Source organism: Loxodonta africana, chromosome 21 (genome assembly GCF_030014295.1).
Source record: "Loxodonta africana isolate mLoxAfr1 chromosome 21, mLoxAfr1.hap2, whole genome shotgun sequence".
NCBI classification, from domain to species: Eukaryota; Metazoa; Chordata; class Mammalia; order Proboscidea; family Elephantidae; genus Loxodonta; species Loxodonta africana.
In genome coordinates this window covers 60,141,739-60,157,922 of record NC_087362.1, presented here as the reverse complement: position 1 = coordinate 60,157,922, position 16,184 = coordinate 60,141,739, and the positions used below count along the sequence as shown (strand labels likewise).

Here is a 16,184-nt window from a genome sequence, read left to right as displayed (position 1 = left end):
TACTTGGATGGCGCTTAATAAGGGGCGAGAAATCCGCGCAGGCCAGTTGTGGAATCGCGTTCTCCCAGCAGAGCGGATACTAACCACGTGGGAGGGTAAGGGCGGTGGCCGCGGGTGTGTCGGGAGTGACAGCGCAGCCTCAGACCCCGCCCAAGGCCCCGCCCCCTGCCCCGCCCCGGCCCCGCCCAAGTTCCTGTCCTTCTCCGCGGGTCTCCATAAAGTTCCTTCGGTGGCGCGCCTCGCAGGGGTTTCTGGGAGCGTCCAGCCTCGGCCAATCAGGAAGCGCAGGTGAGCGGCGCGAGAAGCGGCGGCCGCGCTCTCAAACCTGGACCTGAGCGGGGAGGCGGCTACGGCGCCAGGTAAGGTCGCTTCTGTGCACGTCCTTCCGACCTGGGGCTTGTCCTTGAACCCCGGATTTTGCGCCTGGGCGGAGCTCCGTCCCCACGCTCGGAGCTGTGCCGTTCACACTTCCCGTTCTCCTCGTGGCAGCCAGGCACGCCTGACGCTGGTGACATAACGCCCTGTCGAACCGCCCCCCATTATAGCGTAGGGTTGCGCCCCTGGAATGCCTTTTATTTGCCCTCTTCTTGAATACAGAGCCTTAGCCTCCTGATCTCCCTCTCCCCCGTTATAGCAGTCGCCGCGGCGCACCACGCCCCCACCCCTTGCCTTACGGGCCCACCCTTGGCTGGATCGGCGCCCGCTCCCCACTGCAACATCCTTCCTGATTCCTCCACTGACCGAGCCCTGCCGGCTCGCTGGCTCCCCGGGTATACACCCTCTTGGGAAGCATTGCCTTCTGAAGGAAGGAGCCTTTGGGTAGGGGGGAGACCACCCTGTAAGCCTCTCCCATCCCTTGCCCTTCCTTCTGAACAGACGTTCAGGGGGATGTTTCTCCCCATTCGGGGAATTGCTTATGATTGGAATTAGGGGGTGATCCATCCTTTTTCTGGGCTTACAGCATCCCATCTTCTGCAGAGGCGATGCCTGAGTTTTACTGGATTCCTTTTAAAAAATTATGGGGCCGACGCCAGGGGTCTTTAGTCAAAGTTTGAAGGATACCTTGACAGAGCCGATTGGTTCGGATTTGCCCTTCAGCCAGGTGTAGGAAGGAGGTTTTGTTTTTTGTTTGTTTTGGCCAAGGTCTTTCCGCACAAGCAAGGGTCACCTTTTGTATTCTGTCTTCTAATACTGACCGCAGACCAGATTTGGGGGGAGGGGTTTTTCAGGCTTGTAGCTTTTCTTCTTTGTTTCTTTCCACCATTCTTCTTTGTGCTTTTGTGTTTGTGATGCTTTCATCTTTCACTCATGGTGAACTCATCCAGACTTATACCTTTAAATACCTATGTATTAAGCTAACAGCTCAGATTTATACCTCCAGCCTGGGCCTCTCCCAGGCCTTTATCTAGCTGCCTGCTTGATGTCTACTGAAATGGATGATGGGGAGCTCAAACTGAATCTGCCAAAATGGCGCTCGAAAGCTCCCCTCCATCTCCCTCTCCAGATTGCTCCTCTTGCTCTTTTTATCTCAGTGAAATAAAAGGCAAGTGCATCCTTTAGCTGCTCTGGCCAGTACCCTTAGAGTCATCTTTGATTGCTCTTCTGTCTCACTCTATGTCCAATGCCTGCCATCCTGGGCTAAGTCACTGCCACCTGTCACCTGGATTATTGGAATAGCCTCCCAACTGGTCTCCCTGCTTCTACCCTGGCCTCCATTTTCAGCACAGCGGCAAGAGGGATCCTTGTAAAGCAGGCCAGATCATATCACTTCTCTACTCAAAAACCCTTGAATAGGTCCCCATTTCATTAATAATAAAACACAGACTCCTTACTCTGAGCCCTAAAGCTTTACACAGCCTGACCCACTGACAGTTTTCTGATCTCGTTTTCTTCTACCCTCCCCAACCCTTCCCTTACACGAGTCAGACATGCTTTAGCCTCAGGGCCTTTGCACTTGCAGTTCAATATTCATGTGACTTGCTCACTCACTTCTTTTAGAACTTTACTGAAGGGTCGCCTAATGAGGCTTTTCCTACTTCCTGTCTTCCTTAACTGCTTTAGTTTTTCTTCTTAGGAGTTATATTTTACATATTTATTGTGTGTATTGTTTGTCTTCCCCCTCTAGAATGTGAGCTCCTGGAGGGAAGGGATTTTTATGTTTTTTTCCCTTACATATCCCAAGCACCTAGGCCTGGCACACAGTAGATGCTTAGTAAATATGGAAGAAATGACTGTGCTTGGCACTGTTATAGGCTTGGGGATACAGTGGTGAATGAGACAGACCTGCTGTCATTGAGCGGATGGTCCTAGAGAGGCCACTGACAAAAAAAACACAAATATAGAATGTGGTGTCAGGGCATTTTATAAATGAGGACAGATTATTTGAATAGGGACCTGCCTGAAATGAGAGTGCAAGTCATAGGAATATCTAGGGCAAGAGCATTCCTGGCAGGGGGAACAGCAAAATCAAAGACCCTGAGGTGGGAACAAGTTGGGGATGTGAAGAACTTGAATATCTGAATCTGCGTCCTGATAGGCTGAGGCAGAAAATAAGGTAGAGGGAAAGAGAGATGTGCTGGGGGTGGGGGGGGCAGGGTGTGTTCAGGAAACAGGTCACTTTTAATTCTGCAGACATTTATTTGGTGCCTGTTAGTTGCCAAGCTTATCAACTGCTGAGGATTTAGAGTTGAGCAGTCCATGGACCTTACCCTACAGGAATTCGCCACCCAGTGAGGGAGACAGAAGTAATCACAACTACTTCACTAGGGAGGAGCAGCGATAGAAAATGCAGAATAGTGTGGGAGGGGGCTGGGATGAGCGGGGCTGCCCCAGCTGGCTTTACAGGACACATAGCCTCCTTATGTGGACAGGGTGGGGATGGCACTGTGAGTGTGCACCTGGCATGGGGACAGAGGAAACAGCATGAGGAACTCCAAGAAATAGAGAGTTCCTGGAGTGTAGAGTTGGGGGAGGGCAATAATAGGTGAATATGATAAGGGTGGCAGTGTCTGTTCTATGGAGGGCACCCTGAATAGCTATGGCAGAGGGTGAGTACTTCCTCCTGTAGTGGATGGAAGGTATTTCCTGGGGAGTATTTCAGAAAACTCTCTCTGGCCATGGGGAGGATGAATTGGAGGAACGAGAAGACCTAGACTGTTGAGGTGATCCAGGAGAAGAGCGAGAGGATCAGTGTAGGGGCGAAAGAGATAAGGGTTGGCTTTGCAAAAGGTTTGGGTGGTAGACCAGGGGATTGGCTGAATGTTCAGGAGGAAAAAGGGCACCCTGGAGTGACTCTTAGCTGGTTTCTGACTGAATTGACTGAGTGTTGATTGTTCATGAGTAGACACAGGGAACCCAGGAGAAGGAAGCAGCAGTGGTGGCAGCCCAGAGGGGAGAGAATTGACAAGTTTGGTTTGGGTCATGTGTAGTTTGAGGTACCTGTGGGTCAGCCATGTGTAGATGTCAAGTGGACAATCAGAAATATCACCTTAGGGGAGAGAGCTGGACTGACCGTAGTGATAAGGGAGTCACCTTTGTTTTGATAGATTGGGTCCTCGCCTGGGCCTAGAAAGTTCTCTTGGGTCCTTTTCGTGAGCCTCCTAACATTGTATCCTGAAGAATGTGCGTGTGGTTGTGTTGTGTGTACGTGTGTATGTGAACACGAGATTCACAGAGAGGTCTGTGGCCATCCAGAAGATTAATAGCCACTAGTGGGGGTTGAAGGAGCCCTCGTGGCACAGTGGTTAAAGTGCTAGGCTGCTAACCAAAAGGTTGGAAGTTTGAACCCTCCGGGTGCTCTGTGGGACAAAGATGTGACAGTCTGCTTCTGTAAAGAGTTACAGCCTTGGAAACCCTATGTGGCAATTCTCTTCTGTCCTGTGGGGTCACTATGAGTTGGAATCGACTCGACAGCAGTGGGTTTGGGTTTGGATTTTTTAGTAGGGGTTTCAGTTGAAGCCGTGGCTGAGATGAGTTTTGTCCAGAGAAATATATAGAGTGAAAATAGGGGGTCCAAAGACAGAAGCCTGGCATTTAAGGGGTGAGTAGATGAAGAAGCTCCAGCTGAGGAGTCTGAAGGGAGAGGAACCCATTTACAGCAGGGTTTCTCGATCTTGGCCTATTGATATTTTGGGCCAGATAATTCTTTGTTGTGGGGGCCGTCCTGTGCATTGTAGGATGTTTAGTAGCACTCTTGGCCTCTACTCTGTATATGCTAGTAGTACATTTTCCCCAGTTGTGACAACCAAAAATGTCTCCAGACATTGCCAAATGTCCCCTGGTGGGGGAATTGCCCCTAGTTGAGAGCCCCTGGCTTAGAGAAACAGTCAAAGCCACAGCTAAAGACCTTTTTGGAGAGGTGAACTTGGTGATCTCTTACCCTCATTTATGTTAGTTGTAAGATGGAGGCAGAATCATTCCTAAGATTTTGTATACAGATAATGGCCATCACCACTAAAATGGGGCTGCTCCTTCTGAAGGAAGCGTTAGAGGACAGAATTAAAATATACCGCATGTGTAGATTCTTCATGTTGGACAGGCTGTTAGAAATCACCCGAGCCTCACCTCCCTCACTCTCATCTCACTGGTGGTGAGCCCGGGACCTGGGGAGAGGGGAAGGGCCAGTCCCCAGGGCAGAGCCAAACTGGAGTCCATGGCTCTTCCATCCCAGGCCGGGCTTCCACTTGACTAGACAGCTGAGAGTTAATATAGAACGTTCCATGATAGATAATTATGTTTCTATGTACCTCCACTACTTGTAAGTTTGTTGGACTTAGGCATTAGTGAGCTGAAATGGACTGGTACTGACCGTTTTGAACCAGAGAATCATATAATCTACTATGCCAGGAATGACAACTTGAAGAGGAATGGCATCACATTTGTTGTCAAAAAGAATATTTCCATATTTTAAGGGGATAGAGAAACAAATCACCAATTTCATATGGAAGGGAAAGAAACCCCGGATAAGCAAAGCACTACTGAAAAAGAAGAAGAAAGTGGGAGGCCTCACCTTACCTGACTTCAGAACCTGTTATACAGCCACAGTAGTCAAAACAGCCTGGTATTGGTACAACAACAGACACATAGACCAATGGAACAGAATTGAGAACCCAGACATAGATCCATCCACGTATGAGCAGCTGATATTTGACAAAGGACCAGTGTCAATTAACTGGGGAAAAGATAGCCTTTTTAACAAATGGTGCTGGCATAACTGGATATCCATTTGCAAAAAAATGAAACAGGACCCATACCTCACACCATGCACAAAAACTAACTCCAAGTGGATCAAAGACCTAAACGTAAAGACTAAAACGATAAAGATCATGGAAGAAAAAATTGGGACAACCCTAGGAGCCCTAATACAAGGTATAAACAGAATACAAAACATTACCAAAAATGATGAAGAGAAACCCGATAACTGGGAGCTCCTAAAAATCAAACACCTATGCTCATCTAAAGACTTCACCAAAAGAGTAAAAAGATCACCTACAGATTGGGAAAGAATTTTCAGCTATGACATCTCCGACCAGCACCTGATCTCTAAAATCTACATGATTCTGTCAAAACTCAACCACAAAAAGACAAACAACCCAATCAAGAAGTGGGCAAAGGATATGAACACACATTTCACTAAAGAAGATATTCAGGCAGCCAACAGATACATGAGAAAATGCTCACGATCATTAGCCATTAGAGAAATGCAAATTAAAACTACGATGAGATTCCATCTCACACCAACAAGGCTGGCATTAATCCAAAAAACACAAAATAATAAATGTTGGAGAGGCTGCGGAGAGATTGGAACTCTCATACACTGCTGGTGGGAATGTAAAATGGTACAACCACTTTGGAAATCTATCTGGCGTTATCTTAAACAGTTAGAAATAGAACTACCATACAACCCAGAAATCCTACTCCTAGGAATATACCTTAGAGATACAAGAGCCTTCATACAAACAGATATATGCACACCCATGTTTATTGCAGCTCTGTTTACAATAGCAAAAAGTTGGAAGCAACCAAGGTGTCCATCAACGGATGAATGGGTAAATAAATTGTGGTATATTCAAACAATGGAATACTACGCATCGATAAAGAACAGTGACGAATCTCTGAAACATTTCATAACATGGAGGAACCTGGAAGGCATTATGCTGAGCGAAATTAGTTAGAGGCAAAAGGACAAATTTTGTATAAGACCACTATTATAAGATCTTGAGAAATAGTAAACCTGAGAAGAACACATACTTTTGTGGTTACGAGGTAGGGAGGGAGGGAGGGTGGGAGAGGGTTTTTTATTGATTAATCAGTAGATAAGAACTGCTTTAGGTGAAGGGAAAGACAACACTCAATACATGGAAGGTCAGCTCAATTGGACTGGACCAAAAGCAAAGAAGTTTCCGGGATAAAATGAATGCTTCACAGGTCAGCGGAGCAAGCGCGGGGGTCTGGGGAACATGGTTTGCGGGGACTTCTAAGTCAATTGGCAAAATAATTCTATTATGAAATCATTCTGCACCCCACTTTGAAACGTGGTGTCTGGGGTCTTAAATGCTAACAAGCGGCCATCTAAGATGCAGCAATTGGTCTCAACCCACCTGGAGCAAAGGAAAATGAAGAACACCAAGGCCACACGACAACTAAGAGCCCAAGAGACAGAAAGGGCCACATGAACCAGAGACCTACATCATCCTGAGACCAGAAGAACTAGTTGGTGCCCGGCCACAATTGATGACTGCCCTGACAGGGAGCACAGCAGAGGACCCCTGAGGGAGCAGGAGATCAGTGGGATGCAGACCCCAAATTCTCATAAAAAGACCAAACTTAATGGTCTGACTGAGACTGGAGGAATCCCGGCGGCCATGCTCCCCAGACCTTCTGTTGACACAGGACAGGAACCATCCCCGAAGACAACTCATCAGACATGAAAGGGACTGGTCAGCGGGTGGAAGAGAGACGCTGATGAAGAGTGAGCTAATTATATCAGGTGGACACTTGAGATTGTGTTGGCAACTCTTGTCTGGAGGGGGGATGGGAGGATAGAGAGAGAGGGAAGCAGGCAAAATTGTCAAGAAAGGAGAGACTGAAAGGGCTGACTCAAGAGGGGGAGAGTAAGTGGGAGTAGGGAGTGAGATGTATGTAAACTTATATGTGACAGACTGATTGGATTTGTAAACGTTCACTTGAAGTTTACTAAAAGTTATTAAAAAAAAAAAAAAGAATATTTCAAGATGTGTCCTGAAGTACAACACTTTCAGTGATAGGATAATATCCATACGCCTGCAAGGAAGACCAGTTAATACAACCTGTTATTCAAAATTGCACACCAACTGCTAATACTAAAGATGAAGAAATTGAAGATTTTTACCAACTTTTGCAGTCTGAAAATGATCAAACATGCAGTCGAGATGCATTGATAATTACTGATGATTGGAATGCAAAGATGGAAATAAAGAAGGATCGGTAGTTGGAAAATATGGCTTTGGTGATAGAAATGACAGTGGAAATGTCATGATAGAATTTTGCGAGACTAATGACCTATTCATTGCAAATACTTTTTTCAACAATATAAATGGGCAACTATACACGTAGACCTTCGCCAGATGGACTACACAGGAATTAAATTAACATCTGTGGAAAGGGGTGATGGAGAAATTCAGTACCATCAGTCGGAACAAGGCCAGAGGCTGACTGCAGAATAGACCATCAGTTGCTCATATGCAAGTTCATATTGAAGCTGAAGAAAATTAGAACGAGCCCATGAGGGCCAAAGTATGACCTTGGGTATATCCCACCTGAATTTAGAAATCATCTCAAGAGTAGATTTGATGTGCTGAACACTAGTGACGGAAGACCAGATGAGTTTTGGGATGACATCCAGGACTTCAGGCATGAAGAAAGCAAAAGGTCATTAAAAAGATAGGGAAGAAAGAAAAGACCAAAATGGATGTCAGGAAGACTCTGAAACTTGCTCTTGAACCTAGAGTAGCTAAAGTGAAAGGAAAAAATGATGAAGTAAAGGAGCTGGACTATATGAAGAAGAAGGGGCATCAGGATCAGAGGAGGGCTCCTTAGCAGTCTGTACAGATGACGAAACCTGCCTTGCTGAAAGTGAAGAGGTCTTGAAGCATGTACTGCTGCAGATAAAGACTACAGCCTTCAGTATGGATTACACCTCAACATAAAGAAAACAAAAATCATCACAACTGGATCAGTAAGCAACATCATGATAAACAGAAAAAAGATTGAAGTCGTCAAGGATTTCATTTTACATCGATCCACAATCAACACCCATGAAAGCAGCAGTCAAGAAATAAAAAGACGCATTACATTGGGCAGATCTGCTGCAAAAGACCTCTTTAAAGTGTTAAAAAGCAAAGGTGTCGCCTTGAGAACTAAGGTGCGCCTGACCCAAGCCATGGTGTCTTCAGTTGCCTCATATGGACGCGAAAGCTGGACAATAAATAAGACTGAAGAAGAATCAATGCTTTTGAGTTGTGATGTTGGCGAAGAATATTGAATATACCATGAACCGCCAAAAGAATGAACAAATCTGTCTTGGAAGAAGTACAGCCAGAATGCTCCTTAGAAACAGGGATGACATGACTTTGTCTCACATACTTTGGGCATGTCCTGGAGAAGGACATCATGCTTGGTAAAGTGGAGGGTCAGCAAAAAAGAGGCAGACTCAATGAGATAGATGGACACGGTGGCTACAACAGTGGCCTCAAACAGCAACGATTGTGATGTTGGCACAGGACCAGGCAGTGTTTCGTTCTGTTGTATGTAGGGTCGCTATGAGTCGAAACCTTCTCGATGACACCTAACAAGAACATATGATGCCTGATCTCTGCTCGTTGCTCGTTGAAGGTGAAATAATACAAGTGCTCAGAGAGTGATATTTTATATATCAGGAAAGCTGATACTACGTATTCCTTAGTACAAACCCTGAGTCATTGAGGGCAATAATACTACATCATCCAGGTCTTTAATCCCTCCTCTGTCTTAGTTAATTTAGTTCTTTGTCTTTTCTCGAAGTCTACTTTCTGAATAATGATTAGGTGTAACTTTCTTTTCTTAGTCTCACAGAGCTATAAAAAATTATCCAACAACAAATTTTATACCTTCTTTTCCTCCCTCTTCGGGAGGCATTTGAAACAATAGATGTCTGTCAAGAAATACTTTTCTTTTCGGTTATTGTAATTGACAGCTGACAGATACAGTGAAAAGGAGTGCTTTTGTCATCTAACCATAGCTTATGTGTTCAGAAGAGAGGAGAGCAGCGCCAGTTTTAACCTTTTGATACCTTGAGTGAGATGTTTCTCAGTAATCTTGGGTATTGAATGCTGGGAAACCCTGGTGGCGTAGTGGTTAAGTGCTATGGCTGCTAACCAAGAGGTCAGCAGTTCAAATCCACCATCTGCTCCTTGGAAACTCTATGGGGCAGTTCCACTCTGTCGTATGCGGTCGCTATGAGTCGGAATCAACTCGGCGGTGGTGGGTTTGGTTTTTTGGTTATTGAATGCTGAACACTGTTCTTTAGCTTTAATCCTATTACAGCCTAATTAATAAGAAGATTTGAGGACAGAGTTTCCACTTGAAATTAAATGCTTAATTTTTAATGATACCTTCATTATAGAAATTTGGATTTATAACCAAAACCTTACTTGATAGTGGGGATTATAACATACATTTTAAAAATTTAACTGTCTTCCAGAAGTTCTTACCAAATGATATGAAGTTATGATTAAACAAGTTAGAATTTAGGATCAAATATTTACCGGAAGGTTTTTTGAAACAGAGATGTTTATAATTTAAATGATAAATTGTTGCCAAATCGGCAACCTTGGAAAAAAGCAAAAATAGCGTTTTACAATGATATAAATCAGCGGAGTTTGTAAAACAGTTCCTCTGTATCATCAACCTTTTGAAGTAGGTAGGGATTGTCATCTCCTTTTTATAGGTGGGGATATCGAGATGGACAGATTCAAATTTATCCTGGGAATAAATTGATCTACCTTCCGCTCATCAGTGAACAATCTAGATTCAAACCTGGTGTTTGGGCTCAAAGTCCAGTTTTGTCCTATTTTGCCATTCTGTTTAAAACATTTTTGGAAAGGACTTAATTTGCTATCATAGTACAACTTTAAAAAAATAAAGGAAGAACAGTGTTAGTTACACATTTTGAAGAAAAACATATAAAGCGCAGTACCAGCCATTTCCTCTACCGTTTATAAGGTTTTCCCCTCTGACAACATCCAAAAAAATACAGCAGTGCCAACTGTGCATTTGCTAGGTTACAGGATCTTTGTAGTTGAAAGAGATATTTGGGAATGTCACAAAATTAGAATCCCACAGTTAGTGGTAATAAGTATTGTCTGATTATATTAGAATTCTACAGGGAAAGTGATTGGTGTTATCTCCCTTGGAAACAGAGTGAATTGAGAGAGATTCCTTTAACACTGAGGAAAAGACAGATGGCCTTGTCCTTATCCTTTCTTCTCTCTCTCAGCCCTTTGTGTTTCTTGGGTAACTGGGCTGTTTGGATTGTGGGTGATAAGGAGAAGGGAAAAGCACATGGGTTTAATATGTTGTGTTGTACTTAAAAAGGGCAGTGAATCTCCTTTAGCATCCAATGCAGCGTGTTAGGTCAAAAGAACATTTATAGGACAGATTTCATCATTTACAAAACAGATTTCTTCCTCCAAATAGACTTTCCAAACAAACGGCTTAAGGAGGGAAGGGGAATGAATGGTGGCAGGCCTCTGTGTCACCCATTTAATCTTTATAACAATGTTTTCACTGCTGAAACCTAGAAAGGATAGCTTTGCCAGAGGCACGTAGCTAGTAAGTGCTGAACCGGGATTTACTTACCAGGTCTAGCTGAGATACCCTAGGCCAGGGGTTGGCAGACTACAACCGGTGGGCCACATAAGCTAAGAACGGTTTTAACATTTTTAAATGGTTGGAAAACAAAAAAATTCATGACATATGAAAATTATATGAAATTCACGTTTTAGTGTCTGTAATTAAGGTTTTATTTCAGCACAGCCTTGCTCATTTGTTTATGTATTACTTAGGACTGCTTTCAAGTTAGAGTGTCAGAGTCGAGTAGTTGTGAGGTATGAAACTCTTTTGCGGTGGGTGGTTTGGCCCTTTGGTCCTGGTTCTGCACGTGGAACCACACCTGAGGCCAATGAGTGAGGGTTGCCCTAAGAGGGATCACCGGGGGGCCGTTGCTGACTAAGCCTCAGGAGACACGATGAGGCCCGATTGCTTGTCCATATGGCATGCTACTGGGCTTTGGGGTATAAAAACGGCTGGCTGGCAGAAGGAACTCCTGGCCTCCTCAGCTATGGTGCTAGGGTGGAGCACATTTAGCATAAATTTTCAGCCTACCTAATTAGACCTGCCTGGGCAGGGGTAAGGAGCCCTGGAGGCCCAGTGGTTAAAGCAATCAACTGCTAACTGAAAGGTCGGCAGTTTGAAACCACCAGCGGCTGTCTGGGAGAAAGATGTGTCAGTCTGCTTCCGTAGACATTTACAGCCCTGGAAACCCTGTGATGTCACTGTGAGTTTGAATCAACTTGACGGCAATGGGTTTGGTTTTTTGGTTTTGAGCTAGGGCTAGATCAGCTGAAAGAAGCCTCTTAAGTCTGTTACCCACAGCACAAAGTGGGGTGTGCGTGGAAGAGTCGCCACCTCTGTGTAGACATCCTTCTTGAGTTGGGGGGGTACTCAAATGGATCCACATTTGTTCTGATGTGCTGCCTCTTATTGTAAGTAATAAAAGCAATTTTCCATGTGCCAGTGCTTTGGAGCATCTATCTACAGACCAATCAATATAGATGGTGATTGGTGCCCTATTTCTAATGGCTTTCTTTCTAATCAGAAATTTGGGGATGCCCTTTATCACCACTCTTATTCAACATTGTGCTGGAGGTCTTAGCCAGAGCAATTAAGCTAGATAAAGAAATAAAGGGCATCCAGATTGGCAAGGAAGAAGTAAAAGTATCTCTGTTTGCAGATAACATGATCTTATACACAGAAAACCTGAAGGAATCCTCAAGAAAACTACTGAAACTAATAGAAGAGTTCAGCAGAGTATCGGGATAGAAGATAAACATACAAAAATCAGTTGGATTCCTCTACACCAATGAAAAGAACATCAAAGAGGAAATCACCAAATCAATACCATTTACAGTAGCTCCCAAGAAGATAAAATATTTAGGAATAAATCTTACCAGAAATGTAAAAGACCTATACAAAGAAAACTACAAAACACTTCTGCAAGAAACCAAAAGAGACCTACATAAGTGGAAAAACATACCATGCTCATGGATAGGAAGACTTAACACTATAAAAATGTCTATTCCACCAAAAGCGATCTGTAGATTTAATGCAATTCTGATCCAAATTCCAACAACGACATTTTTTAATGAGATGGAGAAACAAATCACCAACTTCATATGGAAGGGCGAGAGGCCCCGGATAAGTAATAGCATTACTAAAAAAGAAGAACAAAGTGGGAGACCTCACTGTACCTGATTTTAGAACCTATTATACCACCACAGTAGTCAAAACAGCCTGGTACTGATACAACAACAGATACATAGACCAATGGAACGGAATTGAGAATCCAGACATAAATCCATCCACATATGAGTAGTTGATATTTGACAAAGGCCCCAAGGCAGTTAAATGGGGAAAAGACAGTCTTTTTAACAAATGGTGCTGGCATAGCTGGATATCCATCTGCAAAAAAATGAAACAAGACCCATACCTCACTCCATGCACAAAAACGATCTCAAAATGGATCAAAGAGCGAAATATAAAATCTAAAATGATAAAGATCATGGAAGAAAAAATAGGGACAATGTTAGGAGCTCTAATACATGGCATAAACAGTATGCAAAACATAATTAAGAATGCAGAAGAAAAACTAGATAACTGGGAGCTCCTAAAAATCAAACCCCTATGCTCATCCAAAGACTTCACCAAAGGAGTAAAAAGACCACCTACAGACTGGGAAAAAGTTTTTAGCTATGACATTTCTGATCAGCGTCTGATCTCTAAAATCTACATGATACTGCAAAAACTCAACTGTAAAAAGACAAGTAGCCCAATTAAAAAATGGGCAAAAGATATGAATAGACACTTCACTAAAGAAGACATTCAGGTAGCTAACAGATACATGAGGAAATGTTCACGATCATTAGCCATTAGAGAAATGCAGATCAAAACTACAATGAGATCTCCTCTCACTCCAACAAGGCTGGCATTAATCCAAAAAAACACAAAATAATAAATGTTGGAGAGGTTGTGGAGAGATTGGAACACTTATACACTGCTGTTGGGAATGTAAAATGGTACAACCACTTCAGAAATCGATTTGGCACTTCCTTAAAAAGCTAGAGATAGAACTACCATACGATCCTGCAGTCCCACTCCTTGGAATATATCCTAGAGAACAGGTATATGCACACCCATGTTCATTGCAGCTCTGTTTACAATAGCAAAAAGATGGAAGCAACCAAGGTGCCCATCAACAGATGAATGGATAAATAAATAATGGTATATTCACAACAGTGGAATACTACACATCGATAAAGAACAGTGAGGAATCTGTGAAACATTTCATAACATGGAGGAACCTGGAAGGCATTATGCTGAATGAAATTAGTCAGTTGCAAAAGGACAAATATTGTGTAAGACCACTATTATAAGAACTCGAGAAATAGTTTAAACAGAGAAGAAAATATTCTTTGATGGTTACGGGCGGGGGGGAGGTGGGAGAGGGGTATTCACTAATTAGATAGTAGACAAGAACTACTTTAGGTGACAGGAAAGAACACACAATACAGGCGAGGCCAGCACAACTGGACTAAACCGAAAGCAAAGCAGTTTCCTGAATACACTGAATACTTTGAAGGCCAGCGTAGCAGGGGTGGGGGTTTGGGGACCATGGTTTCAGGGGACATCTAGGTCAATTGGCATAGTAAAATCTATTAAGAAAACATTCTGCATCCCACTTTGGAGAGTGGCGTCTGGGGTCTTAAATGCTAGCAAATGGCCATCTAAGATGCATTAATTGGTCTCAACCTACCTGGAGCAAAGGTGAATGAAGAACACCAAGGACACAAGGTAATTATGAGTCCAAGAGACAGGGCCACGTAAACCAGAGACTACATCATCCTGAGACCAGAAGAGCTAGATGGTGCCTGGCTACAACCGATGACTGCCCTGACAGGGAACACAGCAGAGAACCCCTGATGGAGCAGGAGAACAGTGGGATGCAGACCCCAGATTCTCATAAAAAGACCAGACGTAATGGTCTGACTGAGACTAGAAGGACCCTGGTGGTCATGGCCCCGGACCTTCTGTTGGCCCAGGACAGGAACCATTTCCAAAGCCAACTCTTCAGGCAGGGATTGGACTGGACAATGGGTTGGAGAGGGATGCTGGTGAGGAATGACGTTCTTGGATCAGGTGGACACTTGTGACTACATTGGCATCTCCTGCCTGGAGGGGAGATGAGAGGGTAGGTGGGTTAGAAGCTGGTGAAATGGACACGGAAAGAGAGAGTGGAGGGAGGGACGGGGCTGTCTCATTAGGGGAAGAGCAATTGAGAGTATGTAGCAAGGTGTTTGTAAGTTTCTGTGTGAGAGACTGAGTTTATTTGTAAACTTTCACTTAAAGCACAATAAAAAAAAATTCAGGACAATCTGTGTGTATTGCACAGTAATTGAGTTGTGACAGAGACTGGCCTGCAAAGCCTAAAATATATTTTTTTAATATAATTTTATTTATTTTGTTTTTGTTGAGAATATATACAGCAAAACACAACAGTTCTACATTTTCTACGTGTGCTATTATTTAGTGACATTGATTACATTCTTTGAGTTGTGTAACTGTCCTCACCTTTTCTGAGTTGTTGCTTTCCCCTTAGTATAAATTCACTGCCCTCTAAAGTTCCTATCTAGTCTTTCAAGTTGCTGTTGTCAATGTGATCCCATATAGGTAGTTCTTAAAAGAGCCTAATGCTCAAGGCAGACATTTTTTTTTTTACTAATTAAGCTAAACTGATGTTTGGTTTTAAGACGACTTCAGGGCATATTTTTGGTTTAAGGTTTCAAGATTATCTTGGGGCAGTAGTTTCAGGGGTTCATCCAAGCTTCATGGCCCCAGGAAGTCTGGAGTCCATAAAATTTTGAAATTCTGTTTTGCATTTTCTCCCTTTTGATCATGATTCTTCTATAGAATCTTTGATCAAAATATTCAGTAATGGTAGCCAGGCACCATCTAAAATATTTATTATCTGGTCTTTTATAGAAAAAGTTTGAAGGCCCCTGCCCTGGGCTACCAGCCTGAAGACTATAAACTAAGAGTTTTGTAGACAGGTCTAGCGTTGATGGCTATGAGGCTCTTTTGTGTTTTCTCTCAGTTTTGAGGCTCTGAAGACTCTAGCTTTCTGGAGTATGTCCTGGAAGCATTAATATAAGCTTAAGTTAAGGGAACTAGTAAGTAACAGCCATTACTGCGATGACCCATCCGAAATAGTTTTAAAGTACTCAGTGATGCCCCAGCTTTCGAGTCCTTAAAGCCCTGGGAAGGTGAAAAGACTTATTCTGCTTGTGGCTGATGTTTTAAAAGTAAAAAAAAAAAAAAAATCCTATTGAACTAATAATTAAGGCCAGAAAACAGATGTGTAGACATTTTAATATAATGAGCATGACTAAGAAACCAAGATTCAGACCACCTGCAGAATCCTGGAGGGGCCATTCTTTGAGAATACTGATTTAGAGTGTTTTTAGAAGTGCACAGCAGTTTGAATATTTAAGTATCCACTCTTTCCTGGCTTGATTAAATATTGAACGTGGTTATAATGAGAATGTGGAAATGACCATATTTTTCATAATTAAGACTCACATGTTAATAGCAAGTGAACTGAAATTATCTGATGCATTTTTGCTCTGACTTTGTGTTTAGTTCATCTTACCTTATATGCAATTTAGGGTTTTTTTTTTTTTTTTTTTCTCATTTAAGAATGTTGGTGGGCTCCGAACAGGGAATTTTTTTTTTTTTTTTTTTTAACACCGAATGACAGGTGAATGCAGACCAGTGTGCAGTAACAGAAGTCTAGGCAAACCGAAAAAACCAAACCTGTTGCTGTCAAGTACATT

The 16,184-nt window shown here is 43.1% G+C and overlaps 1 protein-coding gene across 2 annotated transcripts in view; it reads left to right on the top strand.

Annotated features, from left to right (window-relative positions):
• Window positions 1-217: 217 nt before the first annotated feature.
• Window positions 218-16,184, top strand: part of NUP93 (nucleoporin 93) — a 114,723-nt gene continuing 98,756 nt past the window's right edge. Inside the window, exon 1 of one of the 2 annotated variants that reach the window (XM_023555580.2) lies at window positions 218-359. The gene's annotated coding sequence lies outside the window, so the exon portion shown is untranslated. The remainder of the gene's footprint in view (window positions 360-16,184) is intronic. The other variant, XM_003416298.4, reaches the window with a different exon arrangement.